The 12,478-nt window shown below is 38.4% G+C and overlaps 1 pseudogene; it reads right to left on the bottom strand.

The window, feature by feature from the left end:
* Window positions 1-1,476: 1,476 nt before the first annotated feature.
* The window catches only part of LOC114026595, a 139,611-nt pseudogene continuing 128,609 nt past the window's right edge, over window positions 1,477-12,478 (bottom strand).

Genomic DNA, 12,478 nt, shown 5'->3' with positions numbered 1-12,478 from the left:
TACAAAATAAACACAAGGTAATTTGAGGAGCAGCAGCACCTACAAGACCTATTGAGGTATAACAATCCCTACATGAAAGGAATGAGGAAGATTTTACATTAAGGCATTCTTCTCTTCATTGGCTTTTTGGACCTCTTTTGCCATTTAGGTTAGGTTATTTTTTAAGGTGTTATTTTCTACGGTATTTTTTGGGTCTCCTTTAGCAAGCTGTTGACTTGTTTTTCATGATTTTCTTGCATCACTCTCATTTCTCTTCCCAGTTTTTCCTGCATTTCTCTTACTTGCTTCTCAAAATCCTTTTTGAGCTCTTCCATTGCCTGGGACCAATTCATATTTTTCTTGGAGGCTTTGGATGTAGGAGCTTTGGCTTTGTTGTCTTCTTCTGGTTGTATGTTTTGATCTTCTTTGTCAACAAAGAAAGATTCTATGGTCTGACTTTTTTTGAGCCTTTGTTAGCTCATGATCCCAGTCAATTACTTGTGTTATAAACTCTTTGTTAAGGTAGGGATCTGCTTCTGGTGTGTAGAATGTACTGTCCCAAGTTTTGGGGGTTTTGTGCAGCTGTTTTCGGAGATACTTCTAGGGACCTGTACATTTTCAGTTCTTCCAGGGTGGTATGACCCAGGGTGAAATGTTTACTCCTTTCCTCATCTGTGGTTTGGTCTATGAGTGATCACAAGCACTCTTTTCTGCCTTGGAACTGTGAGGAGGATTCCCTCTCCACTGCCACTACAAGTTCCATCACACCAGCCTCACTCCAGGACCACCACCCAGAACTGTGACCCAGATCCAAGCATGGGCAATGCAAGAAAATCCTGGCTCAGCACCAGCAAAGAAATCCCTGAAATCTCCCTCTGATCAGCCACTTTATTCCCCCTCAGTCTGTGGGCCAGAAGCTTTGGAGGTAGCCGCCGCCTGGGTTCTGCATGGGCAACTGGGACTGGAACAGAGTTTCTCTCTTACCACAGACACAGACTTTTCCTGCTGACCTTCTGAGTTCTCTTTGGCATTGGTGGGTTGAGAAGTCTGGAAACTGCCACAGCTGCCCATGATTCAGTCTTCTGAGCCCTGTTCCAGGTTCGGTGAGGCCTGTTTTTCATGCACACCTTCACTGAACTGTGTTCCTCTCCTAGCCTGGTGCAATCGATCTTTCCAATCAACCATTCAGGTTGTCTTGGGCTGGAAATTTGTTTCACCCTGTCTTTTTGTGGGCTCTGCTGCTTTATAATTTGTTTTGAGCAATATTTTACAGGTATTTGGAAGGGTTTGTGGAAGGGTCACTGCTTTTACTCAGCCATAGGAAGATTTTATTTTAAAGAGGGTAGAGATTGTATCTAATTTCCCTTAAAGAAAAGATTGTTCTATAGAGGCAGGAGGTAGAAGAAAGGCTAGGGAGAAAGGAAGGCACTCCTTCCCTGTACCTCTTAGTAGTGGAGTGGGATCTGTGAAATTTAAAGTGCATGGGTTTGTGGGTTTCTAAGAAGGCACATAAGGCTTATGTAAGTGGTTTGAGGCAGAGAATCCATATTGTGAAGTCCAGGTCTTAGGAGAGACATCCCATGGAAGCTTTGGTCCCAGGGTCTCAGACTGGGAGTAATAGTATTTAGCCACAACTTTATTAGGGTTTCCCTGGGCTGGGTCAACCCACATCTGGATACATCAGCCACTGCCTACACCAAAAGAGTTTGTCTTGTATGAGTGGCACCAAATGTTCTCACATAAGCAGGTTGATTTTGGACAGTAAAAAGTGAAAGGATGGCAGACAGCATTTACCAGGCACTTGTTAATCCCTGAAGTCTAATTAAAGCCTTTGTGCCAGTTCTCTTTGAATGTATATCCTGGCACAGGATCTGTTCCTTCCACCAGCTTGATTCCACCTGCTGGATCCAGGGTCCAAGGTTGGGGTAGCACTCATAGAGATATGTGTCCTGCATAAAGTGGCACTTGTAGGCTGGTGTTCTCATCCTGTAGTGGTTGTGGATGAGGTTGTACAGGGATGAGGTGTTCTCATGGCTGAAAGTCTGGTATTTAGTATGTAGCAAGCTTTTTCCTTCCATGGGCTGGACTCTCTCTTCTAAGTTCTCCAAGGTGCTAATGATGCTTGGATCCCCAAATAGAAGCAAAGTCTCTCGTATCTTCTTAAAACATATAGATTTAAAGGTTGGAAGATAGTTTCATATGATCTAATCCAAGCTGATTATTTTAGAAATAAAGAAAATGAGGTTGACAGAGGTCAAGTGAATTAACCAAGGTTACATGAATATTTAACTTACAGTTGCTCTTTGATTTGAACTTACTTCCTTTGAGTCCAAACCCAATACTCTTTCTACTATAATGCATTGCCTTTGCCAAACAGTTCAGCAACATTAATTGTGTATTTACCTAGGGAAAATTCTTATAAAATCATAAACTGTTTACAATTGAAACAAATCTGTGAAGTGATTAATAATTTAGACTGATAATTTCATCAAATTTTGCTGCTGGATGGAAATGATGATTTAATTATGTTAACTTGATAAAGAACATATTAAATAATTTTCAGGTAATTTCCTCTTTATTCCTGATTAGGAAACAAGGTTAGACTGAGATACAAGGTGAGGACTATAACATAATTTTGTTTTCCTCATACAAAAAAATTGAAGGGGTTTCTAGCTTTTAGCTTTCAAATATTACCAAGTAGTAATGAAGATACGGAATAGCATTTTTTTTTGCTTCCTCAAAGTGAACGATGTGTTTAACCATTTATATGAACTGTTCTTTATGAAGAGGCTTAGGATCAAATGGAAAGAAACTGCTCTCTTTTGGTTTTATCCCTAGGAGGAGATAATATCTATGGGAAAGAAGTGATACTAGTATGCTAAAGTAAAAAGAATATTGGATGCTCAGTCACAAAGCTTGGGTTTGAGTCTTTGAAGCTACATATGTTAATTATCTGACACCCCTTGCCCCATAGCAAGTCTCTTCAATGTTCTAGGTCTCAGTTTCTTTATCTGAGGTAGTTGGACTCAATAATCTTCAAGGCCCATTACATTTCTATTATTACCATAGTACACAAAGTATGCACTTAAAATTTCATTGATTGATTGAGTCTATGAATTATCATTACACGTGGAAATGAGGCTAACAGAAGAGGCAATGGGAATAAAACTTTAGAGATTTATTTAAAAAACAAACAAATGACTCTTCCTACCCTGCTAAAAGATTGAGAAGTAACAGACCCTGGAATAGCAAATAGAATTGGCAAATTTTATCAGTACCAAGGTTCTGAGAGAAATTATTTCCCTCTTGCATTATTAACTAATTATTGTAATGAGACCAAGGATTTTCTCCTTTTCTATGACCTCATCCAGATGTCAACCAGTGCAGGATATCTTTCTCAAAGACTTACCCAGGCTAAAGATCTAATCAAAAACAGCAAAACAAATTCTAGGTTTAGGCTAATGGATGGATTCCTGCTCGTTGTGTTTACTTAAAACTGGAAAAAAATGGATTCTACCTTTTCTCAGACAGATGATATAAAAATTAATAAGTCTATTTGATCAAGATTTGGGTTCTTAGTGCCAGGTACCTAAAGACCCTCATTGCAATATAGCCTACCTCTCATTATAATATTCATTCTCTCATTAACTGTTAACCAGTCGGAGTTGATTGCTACCCTCAGGAACTGGCACTCTCCCAAGGGCATATAAATTGTGATTCCACCACCACAAGGGTTCTTTGGCATTTGAGAGTGCCAGTAACCCCTTTTATTAATAACATTCTAGCCATATTAATAAAATAATTAAATTGACCAGAAATTATATCTCTCCAACTATTTTTATATTTTTATTTTTTCTTCATTAATTAATTTATTTTTAACTTTCAACATTCACTTCCACAAGATTTTGAGTTCCAAATTTTCTCCCCATCTTATCCCTGCCCCCACCCCAAGATGGCATGCTTTCTTAATACCACTTTCCCTAATCTGTCCCTCCTTCTATCTCCCTCCCTGTTCTTTTATTCCCTTCCCCTTCTATTTTCCTATAGGGCAGGATAAATTTCTATAACGCATTGATGTATATCTTATTTCCCACTTGCATGTGAAAACAGCTTTTTTTTTGTTTGTTTTTGTTTTTGTTTTTGCTAGACAGACTTGCCCAGGGTCACACAGCTAGCAAGTGTCAAGGGTCTGAGGCCAGATTTGAACTCAGGTCCTCCTGACTTCAGGGCCACTACTCTATCCACTGTGCCACCTAGCTACCTCAAAAACAGTTTTTAACATTTGTTTTTAAAACTTTGGGTTCCAAATTTTCTCCCTTTCTCCCTTTCCATTTACCCTCATTGAGAAGGCAAGCAACTCCAAACAGCTTGTATGTGTGGAGTCATGCAAAATACTTCCATAGTAGTCATGTTGTGAAAAACTAACTTTATTTCCCTTCCTCCTATTCTGCCTCTCATTTATTCTATTCTCTCTTTTGACCCTGTCCCTACTCAGAAGTGTTTGCTTCTGATTACCCCCTCCCCCAATTTGCCCTCCCCTCTATCATCCCCCCACTCTCTTATCCCCTTCCTTCCTATTTTCCTGTAGGGTAAGATATATTTCCATACCCAATTGAGGGTGTATGTTATTCCTTCCTTAAGCTAAATGTGATGAGAATAAGATTCACTCATTCCCTCTCACCTTCCCCCACTTCCCCTCCACTGTAAAAGCCTTTTCTTGTCTGTTTTATGTGAGATAATTTACCCCATTCTACCTCTTCCTTTCTCCTTTTCCCAGTATAATCCTTTCTCACCCCTTAATTTTATTCTCCAGATATCACCCCTTCGTCTTCAATTTGTGCTGTGCCTTCTATCTGTCTGTCTATCTATCTATCTATCTATCTATCTATCTATCTATCTATCTATCTATCTATCTATCTGTCCTTATATCCACATATACATGTATATATGTATATATATATGTGTATATATATATATATATATATATATATATATATAAATATATGTTCCCTCCAACTATCCTAATATTGACAAAGATCTCATGAGTTACAAATGTCATCTTTCCATGCAGGAATGTATACAGTTCAACCTTAATAAGCTCCTCTCTCAGCCTGGTACAATAGACCTTTCCAATCAACCATCCAGGTTGTCTTTGGCTAGAAATTTGTTTCACTCTGTCTTTTTGTGAGTTCTGCTGCTCTAGAATTTGTTTAGAGCCATTTTTTTACAGGTATTTGGAGGGGTTTGGGGAGAGCTCAAGCAAGTCACTGCTTTTACTCTGCCATCTTGCCTCTGCTCCTCAAACTTTTTAAATATCACAGTTCTTATGACTACTGTTGAAATTATCTGTATCATATAAAAGATATTGAGACAACAGGGACAAAGAATTAAAAAAAAACAGAGAGAAAAAACCCTAAATAAATCTTGAGTTTGCATTCTACCTCTGCCATGTATTTGCTGTGGGATCATGGGCAAATGACCTATTTTTTCAATGGCCCAAGAAATTCTTTAAGACTCTAAGCTATATTGACTGGAGTCTGTGGAAGAGTTTCTCCAACATCTATTCCCCGCATTGATGAAATTATAATTATCAGAAATATCTCTTCTCTCTCTTTGTCTCTGTGTTTCTTCCCCATTGTCTCTCTATCTCTGTTTCTTTGTCTTTGCCTTTGTGTCTTTGTCTTTCTCTGTCTGTCTATCTCTGTATGTCACCTACTTTTCTTCAGTGTAGGGAACTCCACCAGTTAATACAGTTTGGCATCAGCTCTGAGTTAGAGAGTTGTTTGAAGGCTGTCACACAGTCAGCATGTTTTAGAAGTAGGGCTTGAAGCAAGGTCTTTCTGACTCTTATTGTGAGGTGGAAGAATGTTGCCTGGGTGTTGTTTTGCCAAAATATTATTATTATTATTATTTCTCTCACTATGCTATAGCCTCCTTTAAGTAGGATTGTGCTTTACTGGGGCCTCTGTAACCACCCTCTCCCAAAGGAATTGAGGCTGCAGGTTGTGCTTTCATCATGTTTTCATTTATTTTTATTTGTATGCTTATTGTACTAGGTCTGAGGGTGGGATGGGTTGTGTACATTTTTAATTCTGGATCTGGTCCCATCTTTACCATTTCCCACTTGTGTGATTCATCAACAAGTCACTTTGCCTCTCAGAGTCTTAGTAAAACAAGATCTCTAGGACCACCACTTTACAGGGTTGTTGTGAGTATTGCATTAGATGCATGTAAAGATTTTTGTAACGATGAAAATCTGAGTAAATGTCTATTATGATTATGATTATGATTATTAGCTTCTTCACATTCTCACAAATTTGCTTCCCAATAAGATAATAAGTTCCCAGAGGCCAAGGAAATCTCTTATACTTCTGCAATGTCCATGTCACCTTCTTTCTCCTCCACCAACTAATAACTGTGCTGAGCACACAGTTATAGGCTCTTAGATGCTTGTTGAATTGGGATGATTACTTTAGAATTTATGTTTTCTTTTAAAGATTTGGGCTTCAGTTTTAAAGCTAGAGAGAAATCTTGGGGCAGTGAGGTGGCACAGTGGATAGAGTGTCAGACTTTAAACCAGGAAGACTCATCTTCCTTAGTTTAAATCTGGCCTCAGATACTTAATAGCTGTGTGACCCTGGGCACATCTCTTAGCCCTCTTTGCCTCAGTTTCTTATCTGCAAAATGAGCTGAAGAAGGAAATGGCAAACACTCCAGTATCTTTGCCAAGAGAATCCCCAAATGGAGTCACAAAGGTTCAGATAGAACTAAAAAATGACTGAAAAAAGAGAGAGACCTTAGAGTTTATCTAGATTTTATTTTTACAGATGACTAAATTGAGGTCAAGAGATATGAAGTGACTTACAAAAGGTTATATTAGTAATAAGCAACAGAAAACAGAGCTGTTTCCCATTATCTCATTCTTTTAATGTATAAAGCACCACACTAGTGATTATGGACACACAAAAGACAATCACTGCCCTCAAGGAATTTGTAAACTAGATGGGGAAAAATAAATGTATATGTGTAAAAAATGACTCAAGGATGCATTGATGTGTCACGTGAGTCAAGAGAGCCATTAGTTTAGCTTTTGAGGACATATGTTATTGAAAAGTTTTCTCTCTGTCTCTATCTCTCTGTCTGTGTCTCTCTGTCTGTCTCTCTCTTTCTCTGTCTCTCCCTCTCCCTCTCTCCTTTCTTCTTTCCTTTACCACAGAATTCCTGCCCTGAGCCCTCACTGTTTGAATGGTGAGTACCTCATGTGCCCCGCTATACCTTTGTTGCCCCAGGTACGCTTCACTTTATATGTCATCATCTCATTAGTTACCTTGCCACTGTGAATGCTACCCCCACCCCAATCGCAGTTTGCAATCATAAACCAATATTGTTACTGCTAAGGAATAGTGTATGTGAATCTGCTCCCCTCTTGCTCCATTCACCATCTTTATTACTTTCCTTAAAACACCATTTCCTGGCCACTACTCTTATATATGTGTCTTCTTCCTATATTATAATGTCAGTTTCTCAAGGGCTACCTGGGATTTTATTTCTAATAGTCCCAGCACTTAGCTCAGTGCTTCCACATAGTAAGGGGATAAAGTTTTTTCCATTCATTTTATATATTATATATACACCTATGTTTCAGAGTGTGTGCATATCTTTATTTATATAAATACATGTATATATGGATATATACCTATATATACACTTGTGTATATAATATGTGTGTTATGCACTTGTATGCATAAAAATATATAAGAATAGCATTAAAGACTATACCTGGAAGTTCTCTGGTAATGAGAACTCCTGGGCAAAAGAAATGCCCTCCATCAATGCAGGCTGGCACCTTTTTCTGTGACTTACAGTCTTGGAGAGCTTGCTAGAGCACAAAGGGTTGAATGTTTTCTCAGTGGCCACACAACCAGTACATAACAGAGAGAGAACCTATACCTAGATCTTTCTGGCTTTAAAGCTGTTTCTGTGTCCATTACACCATGTCACTTCATATACAGCACATACATCATATCATACATAACACATGTGTATGAATAGATGTCTATATATCCATCTATATGGAATATATCTCTCTTTGGATAGATATATCATTCAATTAATCAGTCAATCAATAAACATTTAATAAGTATCTATAGTGTGTTAGGCACTGTGCTAAGCACTGGGGATGCAAAAAGAGGCAAAAGGCAATCTCTGCCCTCAAGAGCTTATAATCTAATGGGGGAGACAACATGTAAACAAATGTATTCAAAGCATCTCTTTACAGGATAAATAAGAATAATTAAAAGTGGGAAATCACTAGAATTAAAAAGGGTTAGGGTATGTTTCCTGTAGAAGGCGGTAGGGCAGGCATCTTATTTCAACAATATAAGAAACCTCCTGGTGGGAAAACTCCCTCTACCAAGGCAGACAAACAATCACTCTGCAACTTTTCAGCATCCTTTGTTTCCCCCTTGGCTCTTTTTATTTTATTTTCTTCTTGATCTGTCACAGCACCCCCTCCCAGTCCCATTATCATTACCCTCTTCCATTTTTATTAACTTCTTATTTACCTTGCTGTAAAGGGGGAAGGCTGTCCACTGAATCTGGTCTCATTTGACAGGGAAGATCAATGTGTAAGACTCTGAATTAAGGCAGGAGAGGACTGAAATATTAATTCTTCCCTTTGCAAATCATACATCACTTTCCCTTTCATTGTTTCTTAAATTTCTTTGTCTCTGGGGCAAAGGGCTTTGGGCATAAGATGAGTTCCTATCTTCTTTTGAGTTCTAAAGGATAGTGTGCTGAGAGGTGCAGGGTGAAAGTATGATATATTAGAGGCAAGTAAGTTGAAATTAAGGTTTTAATGAATGCTTTCTAGTCAGACACAATATTACTGCTTTTAGGCCACTCTATGGTGAATGAGTTCATAGGATCTCACTGTTTAGACCTGAAAGGGACTTCAGAGACTAAGTAGTATAGCTTCAATTTTTATACTGCAAGAAACAAGGGCAGTAAAGTTTAAGTGACTTGGTCAGGGTCAAATATAAACTCCCATGTTTAGTTTTTAAAGTCCTTTTCAACTTTGCCCCAACCTATCTTTCTAGCTATATTGTATATTTCACTCCCTTCTGCTTTCTGTGATCCAACTAAAACAACTTTTTTTTCTATTCCTTCCACATGACACCTTCTCCCAGAACTATGCCTTTACACTGACAGATTCCCATGCCTAGAAAGCATTCTCTTTTCACTTCTGCCTCATGGGATCTCTCTCTTCCTTCAAGACACAAATCAATAAATACCTTCTATGTGAATCCTCTCCTGAGTCCTTTAACTGCTGATAACTTGCTCTCTCTAATTGTCTGGTAGTTAACATTTTATCTATAGTATATCTATTTATATATAACCTTGATTTTCTTCTCCTTCTTCCCACCCCCATATAAATTTTTTACATTTTCCTTTGTTGTATTTATTTTCCTAGAACCAAGCACAATGCCTGACACATAGCAGACATGTAATGAATGCTTGCTGATTAATTTACAGCAGATCCAGGATCAATTTCCAAGACCCCTGACTGCAAATGTACTATTTTTTTCAATACCACAAACTGCCTCTACTTGGCCACTTATCTTATTGCCTTGACTTGTAATTTAATACTGGGAATCAGCTTCTCAGAAATTCTCCCTGCATTCTCAAATATAAGACATTCAATAGTCTTTTCACTGAATGTGAACTCCTTGAAGGCAGGGGCTATCTTTTGCCTTATTTTGTATCCCTAGTAGTTGACACAGTACCTATCACATAAATGTGCTTAATAAACGTTTATTGTTTGATTGCCTGGATAGTCATTAAGAAGGTATGGCAACAAGGTTTGAAATTACTAGTAAAGTAAGGGGAAAGTTGTACCTTGTTGTATGTGGAACCTTTGTTTTCAATAATTACCTCCTTGGGAATATACCTAGCAGTAGAAACTCTGGGTAGAAGGTCAGAATATATTAATGACTTAATTTGTGTATTAATATCAAATTGCTTTCTAAATGATTGCACCAGTTCACAGCTACACCAATAATGCATTATTGTGTCTATCTTTTTACCTACCTTCCAGTATTGATTATTAACCTTTTTATCATATCTACCAATTTAATGTATGTGAAGTGAACCTTGGAGGTGTTTTGAATTTCACTTTTCTAATTATTAGTGATTTGAATACTTCTTTCACTGATTCTTAATAGTTTGAATTTCTTTTGAGAACTGTTTGTTCATGTCTTTTGACCCTTCTATTCAGGAATTTTTTGTGATATACATAGTTCTGTTGTCTATATGTCTTAGCTATAAAACTCTTAACAGATATTTGATACAAAGATTTTTCCCCCAGTCAACCTTTCAAAGAGAAACATTTTCAAATACAAAGAAATGAGGCAAAAGGTAGATTGAGTTGCCAGTGGTGTACAATCTGTGTAGCTGTCTATTGTATGGAGGGAAGTCTGCTGTGCAGTTGCTTGCTCTGGAGCTTCTAGATGCTGCTACCTTGAACCTCTGCTCTATAAGATTAGTATAAGAAAGCTTAGGTACAAATAATAGATAAAAGAAAAAGGGGAGTAGATTTATAGCTTGAAAGACATTGGATGACTTCTCCTTCAATTCAGGTTATGACTTAAAACCCAGATGGTTCAAGATGAAATTCTTCTGGAAATCCTCTCAGTTTCCCTATCTGCCACCTTGCATCTGGGGGATTGAAGCAACTTTCTAAAGTTGAAGCACCAAGGTCTCAGATTTCTTCAGTTGATAGATGTGTGAAATTGTTTTGAACCTCCTGACTTTCTTGGTCCCCCTTCTGTGGGTATGTTCAGGTTTGTCAATCTCTTTCCCAAAATGTGGCACTTAGAATTGAACATAATAGTTACAATGTGGAATCTGACCACGCAGAATAGAATGGGACTATTGTCTATCTCATTATGGACACTATGTTTGAACCAATCCAGCCTAGGATTGAGTAAATGTTTTTATTTTGCTCTGCCACATCACACTGTTGCCATAAAAGTATTGAGCTTTCAGGCCATTAAAACTCCTATACCTTCTGCTTCTGGGAGCCAAGATGGCATAGTAAAAAGGTAGTCACTCTCACCCTTCCCTATCAACCTCTGAAACCCCAGAAAATATTGCCCCAGGAAAAAACCCTGGAACAACTGAACCAGAAGAAAGATGGGGAGCAGCAGCCCAGTAGCCCAGGAAACGGGTCTCCCAGTGCCTCAGCAAAAATAAGGGAAGCAGCACTACAAAGGGCCTTTGGCGGATAAACACCCTGCAACATTCATCTGAAAGGAGCTGAAGAAAGTGAAAGGAAAGGAAAAGCAGGCAAACTAGAGTTGCCCTAGAGTTCCAGCCTTGCTGATTCCATCCTGCGACCAGGTAAGCTGCCAGAACCCTACAGCCTGCCATTGCCGCATCGGAAGCCCCAGCACACAAAGCCAGTGACCAAGACCTAGGCTCCCAACACAAGAAGCTTGGGTCGGTACCCTCTGCTCCCCAGCAGGAGAGCTCAATCTCTTTAAAAGCCAGGGAATAAGCAAACACCATGAGCAAAAAGAAACGTACCATAGATTCATATTTTTTATTATTATTAATAAATTTATTTATTTTTAGTTTTCAACATTTACTTTCACAAGATTTTGAGTTCCAAATTTTCATCCCATCTCATCCCTCCCCCTACCCCAAGATAGCATGCATTCTGAATACCCTTTCCCCTAGTCTGCCTTCCCTTCTATCTCTCCCCCCTTCTCTTATTACCGTTCCCTTCCATTTTCCTGTAGGAAAGGATAGATTTTTGTACCCCATTTCCTGTATTTTCTATTTCCCAGTTGCATGTGAAAACATTTTTTTAAACATGTGTTTTTAAAACTTTGGGTTCCAAATTTTCTTCCTTCCTCTCTCCCCACCCACCCTCATTGAAAAGGCAAGCAACTCAATATAGGTTATACATGTGCAGTTATGCAAAACACTTCCATAGTAGATATGCTGTAAAAAACTAACTCTATTTTCTTTAATCCTATCCTGACCCCCCATTTATTCTATTTTTTCTTTTGACCCTGTCCCTCCTCAGAAGTATTTGTTTATGATTACCCCTTTTCCCAATCTGCCCTCCTTTCTATCATCCCCCTACTCTCTTATCCCCTTCCCCCCCATTTTCCTGTAGGGTAAGACAGATTTCCATACCCAATTAAGTGTGTATGTTATTCCCTTCTTAAGTCAAATCCTAAGAGAATAAGATTCACTCATACCCTCTCACCTTCCCCCATTTCCCCTCCACTGTAAGAGCCTTTTCTTTTCTGTTTTTTTTTCTGTGAGATAATTCACCCCATTCTACCCCTCCCTTTCTCCTTCTCCAAGTATAATCTTCTCTCACTTAATTTTATTCTCCAGATAGGACCCCTTCATCTTCAACTTGCCCTGTGCCCTTTATCTATCTATCTATCTATCTATCTATCTATCTATCTATCTATCTATCTAT

The sequence above is a fragment of the Vombatus ursinus genome, unplaced genomic scaffold (assembly GCF_900497805.2).
Source record: "Vombatus ursinus unplaced genomic scaffold, bare-nosed wombat genome assembly UNPS02014841.1, whole genome shotgun sequence".
Classification (NCBI taxonomy): Eukaryota; Metazoa; Chordata; class Mammalia; order Diprotodontia; family Vombatidae; genus Vombatus; species Vombatus ursinus.
This window is presented reverse-complemented; position numbering and strand designations above follow the sequence as displayed.